This window comes from Eurytemora carolleeae, unplaced genomic scaffold (genome assembly GCF_000591075.1).
Source record: "Eurytemora carolleeae unplaced genomic scaffold, Eaff_2.0 scaffold128, whole genome shotgun sequence".
NCBI classification, from domain to species: Eukaryota; Metazoa; Arthropoda; class Copepoda; order Calanoida; family Temoridae; genus Eurytemora; species Eurytemora carolleeae.
This window is the reverse complement of record NW_019396173.1, coordinates 60539-75793: the sequence shown is the minus strand read 5'-3', so window position 1 is coordinate 75793 and position 15255 is coordinate 60539.

The following is a 15255-nucleotide window of genomic DNA, read 5'->3' as shown; positions in this document are numbered from 1 at the left end:
GTATCTATCTAAAGTTAAATTTATCAGTCTTTTTCCTATCTATTCTTCTATCCATCCATCTTTTTTCTATCTATTCGTCTAACTTCTATCTATCCATCTATCTTCTATCTATTCGTCTAACTTCTATCTATCCATCTATCTTCTATCTATTCGTCTAACTTCTATCTATCTTCAATCTATACATCTATCTTTTATCCATCCATCTATCTTCTATCTATTCGTCTATCTTCTATCCATCCATCTATCTTCAATCTATCCATCTATCTTCTATCCATCCATCTAACTTCTATCCATCCATCTATCTTCAATCTATCTTCTATCTATCCATCTCACTTCTATCTATTTGTCTATCTTCTATCTATCCATCTAGTTATAATGATACCGTCCACTGAGGCTGTTCATCAATCCGTAAAAAGGTTTAATAAGAAACTTTATAAGAAAGGGACTGCGGACTTTTTGGGATTTATAAAATACCATGATTGTGACCCAGTATTATAATAAAAAAAAACTGAATAGATATTTTCATTTAAGTTGCTTATTTTCGTGTTTTTGAGTGTTAGTACTCAAAAAGCAATTCTTCCAGTTAATACTTAAGTTCTTAAAATATATGCGCAACCCTGTCTACGCAATTTTAATAGTGTAAATAATTAACCCTATTCCCGCTGGGGGGGGGGTCAATTTCCCCCCCCCCCCTGTAGTTTTTTTTACATAACTCAAAAAGTATTGGTCTGAGGCTGTTGAAATTTTCTGACTTTTCTTACATACCCAAAGCCCTCCCTTTTTCTCGGGGGGTGGGGTATTAGATTCATCACACAAACCTAAATATATGTCTCGTATATTAAAGTATATTTTCTTTTATACAAACTCGAGCACTTGAGTTTTTACTGTAATTTGATTTATGTCGCTTTATACTTTATACTCAGCTGCTTAGATACTTTTCCTAGATATACTTCAGGGGACATTAGTTTCAAAACTAACACTTGGCCCATTTCTAACATTGAGTGTAAGAAATGGGCACAAATTGAAAGACTGGGTTTTTTGGATCCCGGCCCATATCCATAGTTTAAGTCGATAATAAAAACTATAACCAACATTTTGTTAAACATGACGAGGACAACAATTCCCAATTTTAAACATTTCAAACTACTTTAACTGAGAAAAATTTTAGTATGGACGTCATCACATCTCTCCAAAAGGATCCTATCCATGGAATCATTGACTCTTGAACACTGAGACTCTCCACGCCATGAATCTCAGAAAACATGCACCAGAAATTTTCCCTGCTTTCAACAGGGATGTATGATCTGCAGCGTATCGATCAACCACATTCACAACCTGGATTTGGCCCTGAACAGCAGCAATGCACCACCGACCTCTCCGACTGATCCACCTGCCAACCAATCCATCCAAGAAGTTGCTGGTGACCTATCCCCCAAGATCAAAACACTACAAGCCAACTTAGAGATTATCCAGCAGTTCCACGACGTGGAGGACCTCCACAGCGTCGCCCTCACTCAACAACTGATCCAGAACATTATAGAAGCCTCCCCATGGAAGTAAGGTCTTTCAACGACCAGTTTATGGAGTTCCGAGGCCAATGTCTGACCTCCTCCCACTATCTCATTCCTTACACAGTATGTGTACAAGTTAATTTAAAGAATTATCAATCTAACCCTTCTCTTTTTGATATCAACTACTCCCCTGCAAGTATAGGGATAAAACCAGTTGGGTATGGACCTTGCAGTGCCAAGACCAGACCTGCATGTCATTCCTCTGGCCCTTCTCCTAACCTCCCAGACGCCTTTGCACTCTATTTACCGCCAAAGGATTCCAATCTTACCACTACCCCCTCAACCTCAACTGTAGGGTCGCCAAACTAAGTTCCCCTGGCATCCTGAAACTCATCTCAAACAATCAAGTTTTCCCCAGCTGTACCCCACTAATGACCCATGCCTTCCAATGCAAATTGTTCTTCCACAACGGGACCTCCAAGGTGTGTCCAAAGGATGCAAGGATCATAGGTTCCCTATCCACTGCCACGCCTGCATGCACAGCAACCCGATCCCCACCATCTCTGTATCCAAGGTGGGCTCCGACAAATCAATTTCCTTGGTGGAGAAAGTTTCCTATGGGTGATTTCTCTCTGGGAATTCAGTGGGAAACTAGATGTCAACTAAGTCTAATCTCCCAATCAGCCCACCGAACCCCCTGTAGGTATAAAATGCCCCAGTTTTATAAAATAAAAGTATATAGTGTCAAGTTCTAAGGTAGTGAGATCCATGAAAAAAATAAAAAGTGAGATTCGAAAATCCAAAGTGAGATTTGAAAATCCAAAATGAGAAAATAAAATTTCTCATTTTGGATTTTCACATCTCACTACCGCCAATACCACAGTTTGAAAATAAAAGTTTAAATTTTATATTCTAATTTTGGATTTTCAAATCTCACTACCGCCGTTACCACAGTTTAAAAATAAAAGTTGAAATTTTTTATTTTGATTTTTGATTTTCAAATCTCACTACCGCCAATACCACAGTTTGAAAATAAAAGTTTGAATTTTATATTCTCATTTTGGAATTTCAAATCTCACTACCGCCAAAACTTCTTGTTTAAAAGTATTTACATTTTCTAATTTCGAAAAAAAGGCATTTAATAATCTGAAAAGTCTCAAAAAAATGTACAAAAACTAGCTCTCTAAGCTTTCAATACCATTTTCTTTTAATTTGTACATAACATTTTCGCTCAAAAAGAAGGCATTTTATACAAACACCCGAACCCTTCCATCCTCCAAGTACTTCCCAGGGAACTCCTCCAGGGTGAGAGTCATGACCTATGCAGGAGAGGGCAAGATTATCTACTCTGAGATCAAGTCGACGTTGCACTGGAAGATGTTAAAGCTTTCGGCCATAGAAGAAGACCTCAACAACAGCCCCAGATTCCCCCTCCCAGTGCCCACAAGTAGAGGTCACTCATAGGGACTTCAATCTCATACCACACCAGCCAGATCTCCATCATGCTGGGCAGAGACAATCATCTCTTACTCCCCACTGAAGTGGAACGTGATCCGCAGGGAGTGGCTCTGACCCAGAACTATCTGGTTTATGACTCCGTCCCTTCTAACACCAACACCTGGGTGGGGCCCCTCAACTCAACCACGGTCTTCGTCAAGTCCTTAACCATCGTTTGCACCAGGCATCGGGACTCCTTCCTCAAGAATGTCTCTGTACCATCTAACTCTTTCTGCAGCCCACCTACTCCCGTCCCTACCTCCAGTTTCTTCGGTTATCATGCGACAGCGCCTCAGGCGAATACGCCACCTGTACAAAAGTTGCAACTGTCCAGACCTTCATTCGAGAATCTCTTTCTGACCTCCTACTTGGATACTTTTCCTAGATATATACTTTATACTCAGCTACTTGGATACTTTTCCTAGATATATACTTTATACTCAGCTACTTAGATACTTTTCCTAGATATATATTTTATACTCAGCTACTTAGATACTTTTCCTAGATAAATATTGTAAAATATTGTATAATAATAATGTATAATAATCTTGGTTCATGGTTCAGAAAAGCCGTCCAGTTGAGTTCCGGTATCCTGATTGTATACAGCAAGGCTCTATTAATGTGAGACTTAGAAAAAATTGTGCTTGCATGGAAACCAATATATTTGTGGCTTATTGTATGGCTGCCAAAGGACGAAAATGTTTAAATGTAGCTGTAGTAAGGGAGAACAACTGTGTCTCATGGCCGCCTGTCTGAACAAGAAAATATACAAATATGCTGAAAATTTAAATATAGTACATGTACGCAATTTAAGTTTAGTTTCAAGTTAGAAAACTTAATTTAACTTTGAGATCGACATTTTTACAGTTTCATTCTTTGCGGGTGTATACTGTTTATACATCATGACATAAAGGCGTAGTTTTTAAGTGCGTTCAACTTGAAATGGCGTTGCTATTTTGTTTCAATACCTGTTACTACCCCTCCCCTCCCCTTACTTAAGAAATAGAAAGAAATACGTTCTATTTATAGGCGCAATTTAAGGATAAATGGGGGGGGGGAGGTTCTCCAATATTTTACTTTGATAGTGGATATAATCAGTCTACTGTCAACATTTGTTTCTTTATTGCAGTTTTAAATCCGAAAATAAACATTCTAACCATGTAAAGAGAAGCTTTCTTGTTAAAGTTTTATTTTGTTAAGTATCAGTTTCATGTAAATTGACATATTTTACGCGTTTTCAAATAATTTAAATTGTTTTGAAATTTGAAATGGTTGATATTTCACATAAACATTTATATTTAGGAATAAACTTAAAACAAGGGGAAAATAAAAAAAAAGAATTTTTATACAAAATGTGGAACGATGTATTATCAAAACCATATTTTGACCTTATAAATCTTGTTTATTCCTTATCCTTAGTTTATCTGAAGGTAATCCAAATTAATAATTTTTTAACAATGAACTTATTCATATTATATCAAAATTAGAATAAAACAAATATATCCTATTTTCATTTGTAACTTATATAATATCTAATAAATAAAAGTAGTAATCTCTGTTTGTTTGGCTTTCCGATCATAACTCAGGAACCCCATGACCGATTTGTCTCAAATTTTGGTTGTGGAACTCGGAAGAACCACAGGAATGTTCTTAGTTGGTTTTAAGATTCGAAGTTGAGTTGGTTGACACAAAATTATTCAAAACTGTGGCTAAAACCAAGCCCTTTGGAGCTTCAAAAAACATTTCGTTAGTAAAGCCAAACAAAGGGAACGGCCTTGAATCATTTATTAAGTCAGTCCGATCTCAAAAGTTAATACATAATGTGTATATATCCACACAGATTCTGTATCCTCTGAACATATGGACTGATTACCCTCCTGACAAATATGAACCCGGAGTCTATCTTGTAAAACCGGAAACCCGAGTACAGGGATAGATTACATAATACTTAAATAGATGGGAAATAGTTGGAAATAGATAGATTCATGGCAACCTCGTTATATGCTATCCAGGGAGTACAGGTAGAAAGTAAGAAAGACAGGAAAATATATTTTACTAGAAATAGAGACATAGAACACAGGATGTCGTCTTTTCAAGATTTAGGGGCTTTTTGTTCACAATAACCCTGAACCAGAAGCCATAAGATTTTGATTTAAGAAATCAGAAAAAAGATAATGTAAAGAAACCACATGAAATAATATTTATTAACAATAATATTTGTATCTAAAAACTGCCTGGCCAGGGGCGTACGAGGGGGGGGGGCACGTATAGCTCGGGGCCTCATTTATGAAATGATTTTATCTGATATAAGTTTTTTTATCATTCAGCAATTAAAACCCTGAAATTGTTTTGATATCATATGCAAACAAACCTAACTTCTGTAGGAAAACATTTTTTTGATGAACTTTTTTCTTTATAACCTGATTGTGAAACTTTTGATATTTATGTGGTTAAACCTTTGATATTTTGGTTGGGTAAGCTGCTCGGATATAGGGATTATAATTTTGAGTTTTGTGCCAAAAACTCATTTTCTTTGTTAAAAAATGTTTTAAAAAATTTCGAATATTTTATAGTCTGTAACACTCCCTAGTCACCCCTGAGTATTCACAAAAAAAATCAGCCCAATCGGTCCAGCCGTTTGGCCAGCTATAGGCAACATATATATATATATATACGAATGTCTTGTTTTATTGTATAGATCAACAAATATAATGTTCTGAAGCAAGCAAAGCCTATGTATGAAGGATATAACACCCAGGACTAACCAAAGTGAGATGCATTCGGTTTCTTTTATTTGAAATAAAACGTGTTTTGGTCTATAATTCAGCAATCTTTAAACTTATGGATTTGTTTATTCCATACTTTTTCATTCAAAATTATACCGACAAAAAATATTAAGAAAAAAGGCTAAAACATTATGTATAATGGGTCAAAGTGTGATCGAAAGTCAAAGCTTTCTGAAATATTGACAGAACCGTTAAATCTACGTGATAAGGTTCTTTAACATAGATATAAAAAAAACTAATCAATACTTAGTGTCAAAAAAAGGGTTTTTTAAGGGGCCCACAATCTTCTAGGATGTGAACAAAAAACTTTTGGGTGCGCTGACGCGCATAAAAGGTGCCCCCCATACACTAAAGCTCTCGTACGCCCCTGTGCTGACCCCATTCATGAAACCAGGTTTCCTATACTTGGTTTCACTGCGATACTCTGTCTTAAGTTTCGGGCTCTTCATGTTTCTAGATATACATGACGACGTATCAAAATTTGGAATATTATATTTACAACGAATTAAATGTTCAACTTCCCCTTCTTTCCTAACTGATGGAGAGAAAATTTTCAATGATGGTTTTTATATTTTCCATATCCCCCCCCCTTTTACCCCCCTCCCCCCTTCCCTGCGGGCGCCCGTCGACTTTACTATGAAAATAGCAGTGTCTACTAGATTTACATAAGAAATGTGGTTTTAGGGGAAAAGTCAATTTTTCAGCCGGGGGAATCCATCCTATACATCAGCTGGAATTTATTCCCCCCCCCCCCCCCAGGAATGTTTACCTAGGTGAAATTTAATCTATTCAAACCGAAAGGGGAACGATAAAAATGACCAACTCTTCAATGTAATTTTTTACTGTTTCATTTTAGATTAATAGAAATAAAACATAACATGAAAAAATACTTATATACGGTTAGAAATAGAGTGTACAATAGTATTTTCAACTAAAGCTCAGACCCATACCATCAAGTGACTTAAACTGAACTTTTACTTTTTTGTTTGATTGATTGATGCATCAATTTTATATCAGTGGGGTCGGGTGTGAAGTGTGTGACACCAGTTCTCATTTGCTCACTGATATAAAACCAGTAACTGGATTGGTGTCCAGATTGGTCTTCACGAGTTCGATTCCCGTATTTCACACAAACCTGTGGTTTCAAAAACATCTGAAGCCGACATCTGGTATAAGCAGTTATGACCACCTGACGGATGTCTGTAGGAGAAAGAGTGGTGGCTGTCAACAACTCTCGCAGTGCAAGGGTGCGTGCTTTCTACTCAACAAGAAAGAAGCTTAAAGGGAGTGTTCGCGAAAAATGAAAGGGGGCATAGGCTTAATGCGATAAAAAAGCGCTTTTGATAGCAACTAATCTTACTTCTATCTGTTGCGTCTATAAGGAGAAACTTGTTAAAGACGTCATATACCGAATAACTTAGCGCTCATACAAATTCAGAAAAGTGCAACATACGACTTAGACCGTAAAAAATCCATTTAATTTCAAACAAATCATTTAGATATTACAACCTATATATAGTCATCGATTATCTTTCGCCACATTTGTATATAGTTTATATTTTATAATATTTTATATTTATAGAAAACGTTTTAACTGATTTCGAAAAATGTGAGTGGTCCGCGGCATTCTTAAATAAATGCGCAAGCCACAAGAGAAATAATCAAATTCAAAACAAATTAATTAAAAAATATTATAAAATATAAACTATATACAAATGTGGAGAAAGATAATCGATGACTATAGGTTGTAATATCTGAATGATTTGTTTGAAATTAAATTGATTTTTTACGGTCTAAGTTGTATGTTGCAATTTTCTGAATTTGTATGGGCGCTAGGTTATTCGTCATGAGACGTCTGTAACAATTTTCGCCTTATAGACGCAACAGATAGATGTAAGATTAGTGGCGATCAAAAGCGCTTTTTTATCGCATTAAGCCGGGCTTACTAATGATTGGGAGCAATGAGTGTGATGTTCCTTGTCTGTAAGGCACTAGGGCCTCATTCCAGTATATCAGAAGAATTCATGCACTCTACTTTTCTCAGCCCTGAGAAGCCCTTAGGCAGCTTGAATCTTGTCAGCCCTCTTCTCAGTATTAATGAAGCGTGGATGGATGAATGTGCTGCCAGATTACAATCCCTGGTAGATAAATATAAACCAATACAACACTAAACTTTCGCAATAGAAAAATTCCGAGATTTAATCGTAACAACCCGACCATATCACGGGGACAAAGAAATTGCTTTAAGAAAAATTTATATCTTTGTATATCGCTGTGGTACAAAACATTCCAGAAGGCCTGCAGTTTCCGGCAGGTCTCCAAAATCCGATTTGATATTAAGCACACTGAGTTGGATTTTAACCATTTGAACTGCTTCTAAACTCGTTCAAACATGTGAAACGGTTCAAACATGTGAAACGGTTCAAACATGGTTGGTTTAACAGTTAGCTGGACATTTTAATAAATGTTTCAAGATTTGAGCCAGTGCTCACTTTGAACCGGTTATTGGCGGTTTAGCGACATGGTTCAATTTTTTTTTAATTCGGCCTCTGTATAACATTTATCAGTTTTAGACTGATACAAGGCATTTGACAGAACATGCGATTTACATTTAAATGTAAATCATTCTTTTTTATTTTTGGACTTTTTTCATGCATTTTTATATTCCCCTGATCTTCTTTATAAATATTCACTTTACAGAACAGACAAACAAATTGTGAAACGTGGTCCCTTGAAAAAAATATTTACTATACTATCAGATTTGATATATAATCTTGGTTTATTTTTATTGCTTTTTGCATATAAATGTGTTTCTTTATATTCCAATTTTCATTTTCTTCTTGGCATAAAATGTGCTTAAGTATAACCCCCACTGTTTTCCTATTCTCCTTTTCCCTTAAGTTTGCTGTTGATGGTTTATCCAAGGAATATATAAACTGGGAGTCCAAGTTTGTAGATGATGGTTTATCCAAGGAATATATGAACTGGGAATCCAAGTTTGAAGTTGATGGTTTATCCAAGGAATATATAAACTGGGAGTCCAAGTTTGTAGATGATGGTTTATCCAAGGAATATATGAACTGGGAATCCAAGTTTGAAGTTGATGGTTTATCCAAGGAATATATAAACTGGGAATCCAAGTTTGTAGTTGATGGTTTATCCAAGAAATATTTAAACTGGGAATCAACAAACATATTAAAGGGACTGTAGATGTAACTTCAAATGACATAATTCCGCAAGTCATAAATTTGAAGAATTTAAATATTATCAATTTTCAAATAGAAAGTAAGGATATATCATTCATACAAAGGCAGAGGTTAAAAGGGTGTCTTTGGGAATCTTACATACCACTAGCTCTTAACATGGGCTATTTTAATTACATTATTAAGTTTATTTAAGAAGGAATAAAAAACCTTTGTTTACATATTTGTTTACCCTTGAAGTGGGGGGGGGGGGTTGTTAAGACTGCAGTACACAAAAAAAATTGGATTTCCTTTTAGTTACATTTCTTGATTTCCTTCAGTTATTTTACGATCTGTTTCCTTCCTTCTGCTGTTCACTTTAACTCCGGGTATACATGCAATCAGTGAATATTTTATAAATTATTTACTTTCACCATTTTAAGAATTCATTTTTTACTGTTTTCTTTGAGAAAAAAAATTGGAAATTAGTAAATTCGTCAAAACTAATTCGCTTTTAAAATTCAAAAAAAAAAACATTTTCTTTTTTAAATAAAATCTGACTAAATTTTCTTGTTTGACAATTCCTTGCTAAAGGTTTAACCTACATGACTAAAGCAATCTACAATGCAGAATAAAATAAATAAGTAGAATTGATTACTATTGTATAGCCCCCCAATGATGTATTATTCTATTATGACACTACACTACAATCAATGTATTGTCAACCCCCCTCCCGCCATTGCACGTGATCTATTCTTAAATAAACGTGACTGCAGCAGAAAAATCTTTAGACGACAACAGAAATATTAAACATGCTGAAATCTTGCAGGGTTTACCTAAATAAATTTCAAGTTTAGGTTTTAATATCTGTGTAGGCCTATTTTACAAGATTTTTATGTTTAAAGTTTAAATTAATAATTTTGAGTTTAAAGTTTTTGCTTTTGAATCACGTGCATAATATTTCCTGAACACGTGACAAAAAATCAAAACAATATCAGATAAATGGTTCCCTGGGGTATTGTGTAATATCGTATAATTAGGAATAATAGCTATCTACTTGAGTACTTTTAGCCAACTTAAGCTATCTATTTTTAACGAACAATCTCTCTACTTCTAGCTCGCAAGCTATATCTAACAATAAATCAATTAACTTTAAGCTAACAAGCTGTACATTTCTAGCTAACAACATATTTATTTCTAGCTAAAAAGCTATCTATTTTTAGCTTAATATCTATTAACTTTAAGCTAACAAGCTTTACATTTCTAGTTAACAATCTATTTATTTCTAACTAAAAAGCTATCTATTTTTAGCTTAATATCTATTAACTTTAAGCTAACAAGTTGTACATTTTTAGTTAACAACATATTTACTTCTAGCTAAAAAGCTGTCTATTTTTAGCTTTTTATCTATTGACTTTAAGCTAACAAGCTTTATAAACCTATTAAAACAAACCATGTGTTTGAACCGCTTCTCATGTTTGAACCGCGTCTAGACGCAGATCAACTTCTTTAATTTTGGACTCATTGTGCTTAATATCAAATCGGATTTTGGAGACCTGCCGGAAACTGCAAGCCTTCTGGAATGTTTTGTACCACAGCGATATACACAGATATAAAATTGATGCATCAATCATTGATATTGGGCAGACTAAGTGTCGCCAGGCCTTTATAGATGGTTTTACATCCTGCACTTATACTATCTATAGCCCTGAATATATAGATTTTAAAGTTTTGAAAAACTTTTTTTGCTTTAATTAATCGAATAAAATTTCTCTAGTCTTCTAGTTCTCTAGTTCTCTAGTTCTCTAGTTTTCTAGTTCTCTAGTTCTCTAGTTCTCTAGTTCTCTAGTTCTCTAGTTCTCTAGTTCTCTAGTTCTCTAGTTCTCTCAACTAAAACTGATTTTTATAAGAAAGATTAAGTTTTTAGAAACTGGGTCATTATTTCTCTTCTTGGTAAACTTTATCATTTCACACAGAAACTTCTCCTCCGTTCAATCAACATTGTTTATCAGCTTTGTTTTTATTCCTATATTTTCAACTATCCTTTCTTTTTCCTCAGTGCTTTTTAACACAAAAAAATCCAATATTTTTCCCACACTCTTTTTTCTTAATTTGCTGAATTTCAGTCCCCCATTTTAAATTCGCACCCACTCCTTTTAGAAAAAAAACAGGAATCGAGTTTTTGCCATAAAGATATTCTAATCCCTTTAGCTTTGCAACCTGATTGTTTATACCTTTGAGAATTGAAACTTAAATTATTTGATTTTACAGAATTCATAGTGCGAAATATCTAAAGTCTACAACAACGGCCACGGGTTGCAAAGATATATTTGTGACAAACCTTTGCCTTTCCTTTTTCATCCGAAATGCCTAAATCTTTTATAAAGAAAATAACATCATTATGTGATTTTGTGACAAATTTTGCCAAATTTACTTTTTTTAATTGCATAAACGTTATATAATTGCTTTTAAATATTTCTGTCAAAAATCACAATTAACAAGAGCGTAAAAAGCAAGCTTTAACACACAAAACACAAAGTGATATTTCTTGACTGCAAAACTTTTTTTCAAAATATCGTACGCTTCTTACGCTTATAATATTTGTATTACACCCATGATCAGATAAGTTCTAAAAATCGATCTGACCCTCTCCTTCCCACCCTGCAACTACCCTCAACCCGTCCTCCCATGGTACACCCCCCCCCCTGTGGTGTGTGTACAAGAGTGTGTGTTTGACATGTAATGTTATGATATAATACCATTCAGACAGAGCATTAAAGGGGGTTCAGTCAAATACAGTTAGATTCGAAAATCTTGAAAATATAAAGTTACAAATTTTTCTGGATCAATTTGGTTAATTCCGTAAATGTAAATGTGAATTTGTATATTATTCTGTTCCCCATTATTATTCAATATCATCTTCAGATTTCATATAAAGAACAGCAATGAGGTTCATGAAAAATAGCGGATTTATTTATCAGAATCCTCAAAGTTTCTGACTCATTACCATTATTGGGGAAATTGAAACTCGATGTCGTAGTTCCGTAGACCTTCGACATTTCAAAATATGAAGTAGATTACTTATCTAGTCTTTAGTTCTATTTATCACAGGTTTACACCATCTGGTTGCAAAGTTATAGGGATTAAAAACATTGAGTTTGTGCCAATTGAACTCATTTTCTTTGCAAATAGAAAATATAAGAGGGGGGAGGGCAATGACCTGAAGACGCATAACTTTATTTTAACAAGGCGTATTTAATGGAACATTATTTAGGAGTAACAAGAATATGGAAGGAACAAGTGAGCATTGTTTTGAGTATATCTACTATGACAGTCAGATAGATAGAGATTGAAAGACAGGTAGACAGGCGGACAGATAGATTGATATAGATAGGTAGACATGAGGATAGGTAAATTGTTTGACAGGTAGACAGGAGGATAGGTAGAATGATAGACAGGCAGACAGGGGGAAAGGAAGATTGATAGACAGGCAGACAGGAGGATAGGTAAAATGACTGTCAGGTAGACAGGAGGATGTGTAGAATGATAGACAGGCAGACAGGGGGAAGGTAGACTGAAATACATGTGAGACAGGTGGAAAGGAAGATTGATAGACAGGTAGAGAGGTGGAAAGGTATAATGATATACAGTTGAGACAGGTGGATAGGTAGATTGATAGAAAGGAATACAGATTGATAGGTGGATTATTAGACAGGTAGACAGGAGGATATGTAGATTGATAGACAGGTAGACAGGAGGATAGGTAGAATGATAGGCAGACAGACAGGGGGAAAGCTAGACTGATATACAGGTAGAGAAGTGGAAAGGAAGATCGATAGACAGGTAGAGAGGTGGAAAGGTAGAATGATAGACAGATAGACAGATTGATAGTTAGATTATTAGACAGGTAGATAGATGGATAATTGTAGATCGATAAACAGGTAGACAGATAGATATGTAGATTGATAGACAGGTCGATAGATGGATATATAGATTAATAGACAGGTAGACAGATAGATAGGTAGATTGATAGACAGGTCGATAGATGGATAGATAGATTGATAGACAGGTCGATAGATGGATAGATAGATTGATAGAAAGGTCGATAGATGGATAGGTAGATTGATAGACAGGTCGATAGTTGGATAGGTAGGTTGATAGACAGGTCAATAGATGGATAGGTAGATTAATAGACAGGTCGATAGATGGATAGATAGATTGATAGACAGGTAGACAGATGGATAGGTAGATTGATAGACAGGTAGACAGATGGATAGGTAGATTGATAGACAGGTCGATAGATGGATAGATAGATTGATAGACAGGTCGATAGATGGATAGATAGATTGATAGACAGGTCGATAGATGGATAGATAGATTGATAGACAGGTCAATAGATGGATAAATAGATTGATAGACAGGTCGATAGATAAATAGATAGATAGGAAGACGCATATTTTTTAGATATCAAATATTATTATTTAAAGCTATTTAAAGATATGAAGCTTGATCGTATCACATTGTGATTTATTCCGAATGGGTTGTTAATGAACAATATTGATTAGAATAACTGTGACTCATTCATATAATTTATATTGATATGGATTGTATGATAAAGCATAACTTTATTATATATTCAATAACAATGTTGTTTTTCCGACCAACTTTAATATTCCTTCCCCTTCTATTCCTTTGAATTTTTTTGGACCGGGCTACCATCATTTTTGAACATACTAAATAAAATATAACAAAGTTTACTATTAGTCGACATTGCTGGTAAATTTGGGGTTATTTATGGGCCAAGCACCACGATTAGGAGAGGCACAGCGCTTTGGCTAGGACCGGAGGGGGAGCGCTGTTTCTAGGACAGACTGGAAAAGAGGAATAGCGCTGCGACAAGGACAGGCTGGAAAGAGGACGAGCTATGCGGATTGGATTAGATATTTTCAAGGCAAGTTACAGGATTTACAAAAATTTTGAATATTTCAATGTTTTCAAATTAACTATGTTTTCTTAAACATTTTGTTGCGTAAAAAAAGAACGCTTCTTACGCTTATAATATTTGTATTACACCTGTGATCAATAAGTTTCGCTAAAAAATTCTGAGGAATAGTTCTAGAAGTCTCAGCTCTAACGATATCTGTACTGGATATATATTGGCCAGGTTCGCGCCAAGCAGATTGTTGTTGTGATGTAAGGAGTGTTCTCCTGAAGGTGGATTAGCTTCGTTTTCACTTTGAGGCTCGGTTATAGATTAAACCTCGATTGAATCAAAATAGAAGAAACTCGACGCATCTCGCCCAGGTTAGTCTAGGAGGATGTTTGAGTTTATATTTACAACCTTTATTTTCCCCTCCACCCCCTAGGGAGATAAAGTAAGCAGGATAGAAGGGGGGGGGGGATTATGAAGAACGATGAAAGATATCTTTCTAAATACAGTGAACCCCTTAATAACGAATACATCGGAAGAATTTATCAAATGTCATCTTAACAATTTTTCAGTGAGTTTTATACTATATTACGTAAATTTCAGCATTTGCGAAATTAAATAAATAGCCATGAAAATGCGGGAACAGTTTTAAAGCGCTCCATATATAATCATTCAATTTTAAAACTAAATATCTGCAACATTCCATTATCAGAAAGTGAAGAATACGACATTTGATAAATTCTTACGATGTATTCGTTATTAAGGGTTTCACTGTATGTAAACAACATTAAAAAAGATATAGAATTGGAATATATTTGCTTCCCAGCAAATCTTTCTTTTTCTTTTCAAAGATAATTGTATCAATATTTGAGCGTTATGCTACAGAAAAGCGTATTGTTTAATGCGTAAATAGCTTGTAAATCCAATATTGTTGATCTTACTAATCCCCCCCCCCCCCTCCACAGAATATTCTACAAATACTATATCGGAGAGACATTTAATCAATATAAATTAAATTATATTCTATAAATATATGCACATTACATATCAATTTAATCCCCCCTCCCCCCTCCCCTACTTCTGTCTTTAATTCGGGTTAATACTTCAAATTCGACCCTGTCTTAAAAAGTGATTGTTCATAAGCAGACTGAATCAATGTGAGGGACTTAGGGAGGCGGAGAAAGGGAAGGGGAAAGAGAGGAACTGGAGTAGGAGGGAAAGGGAAAGAAAGGAACTATGGAGAGTAGGGGAAATGGAAAAATGGGGGCCTGAGGGAGGAGGATTGGAAAAGAGAGAAGGAAAGAGGAAAGGGAGGGAAATAATAACAGAAGGAGGGAGGTGTGGAAGTA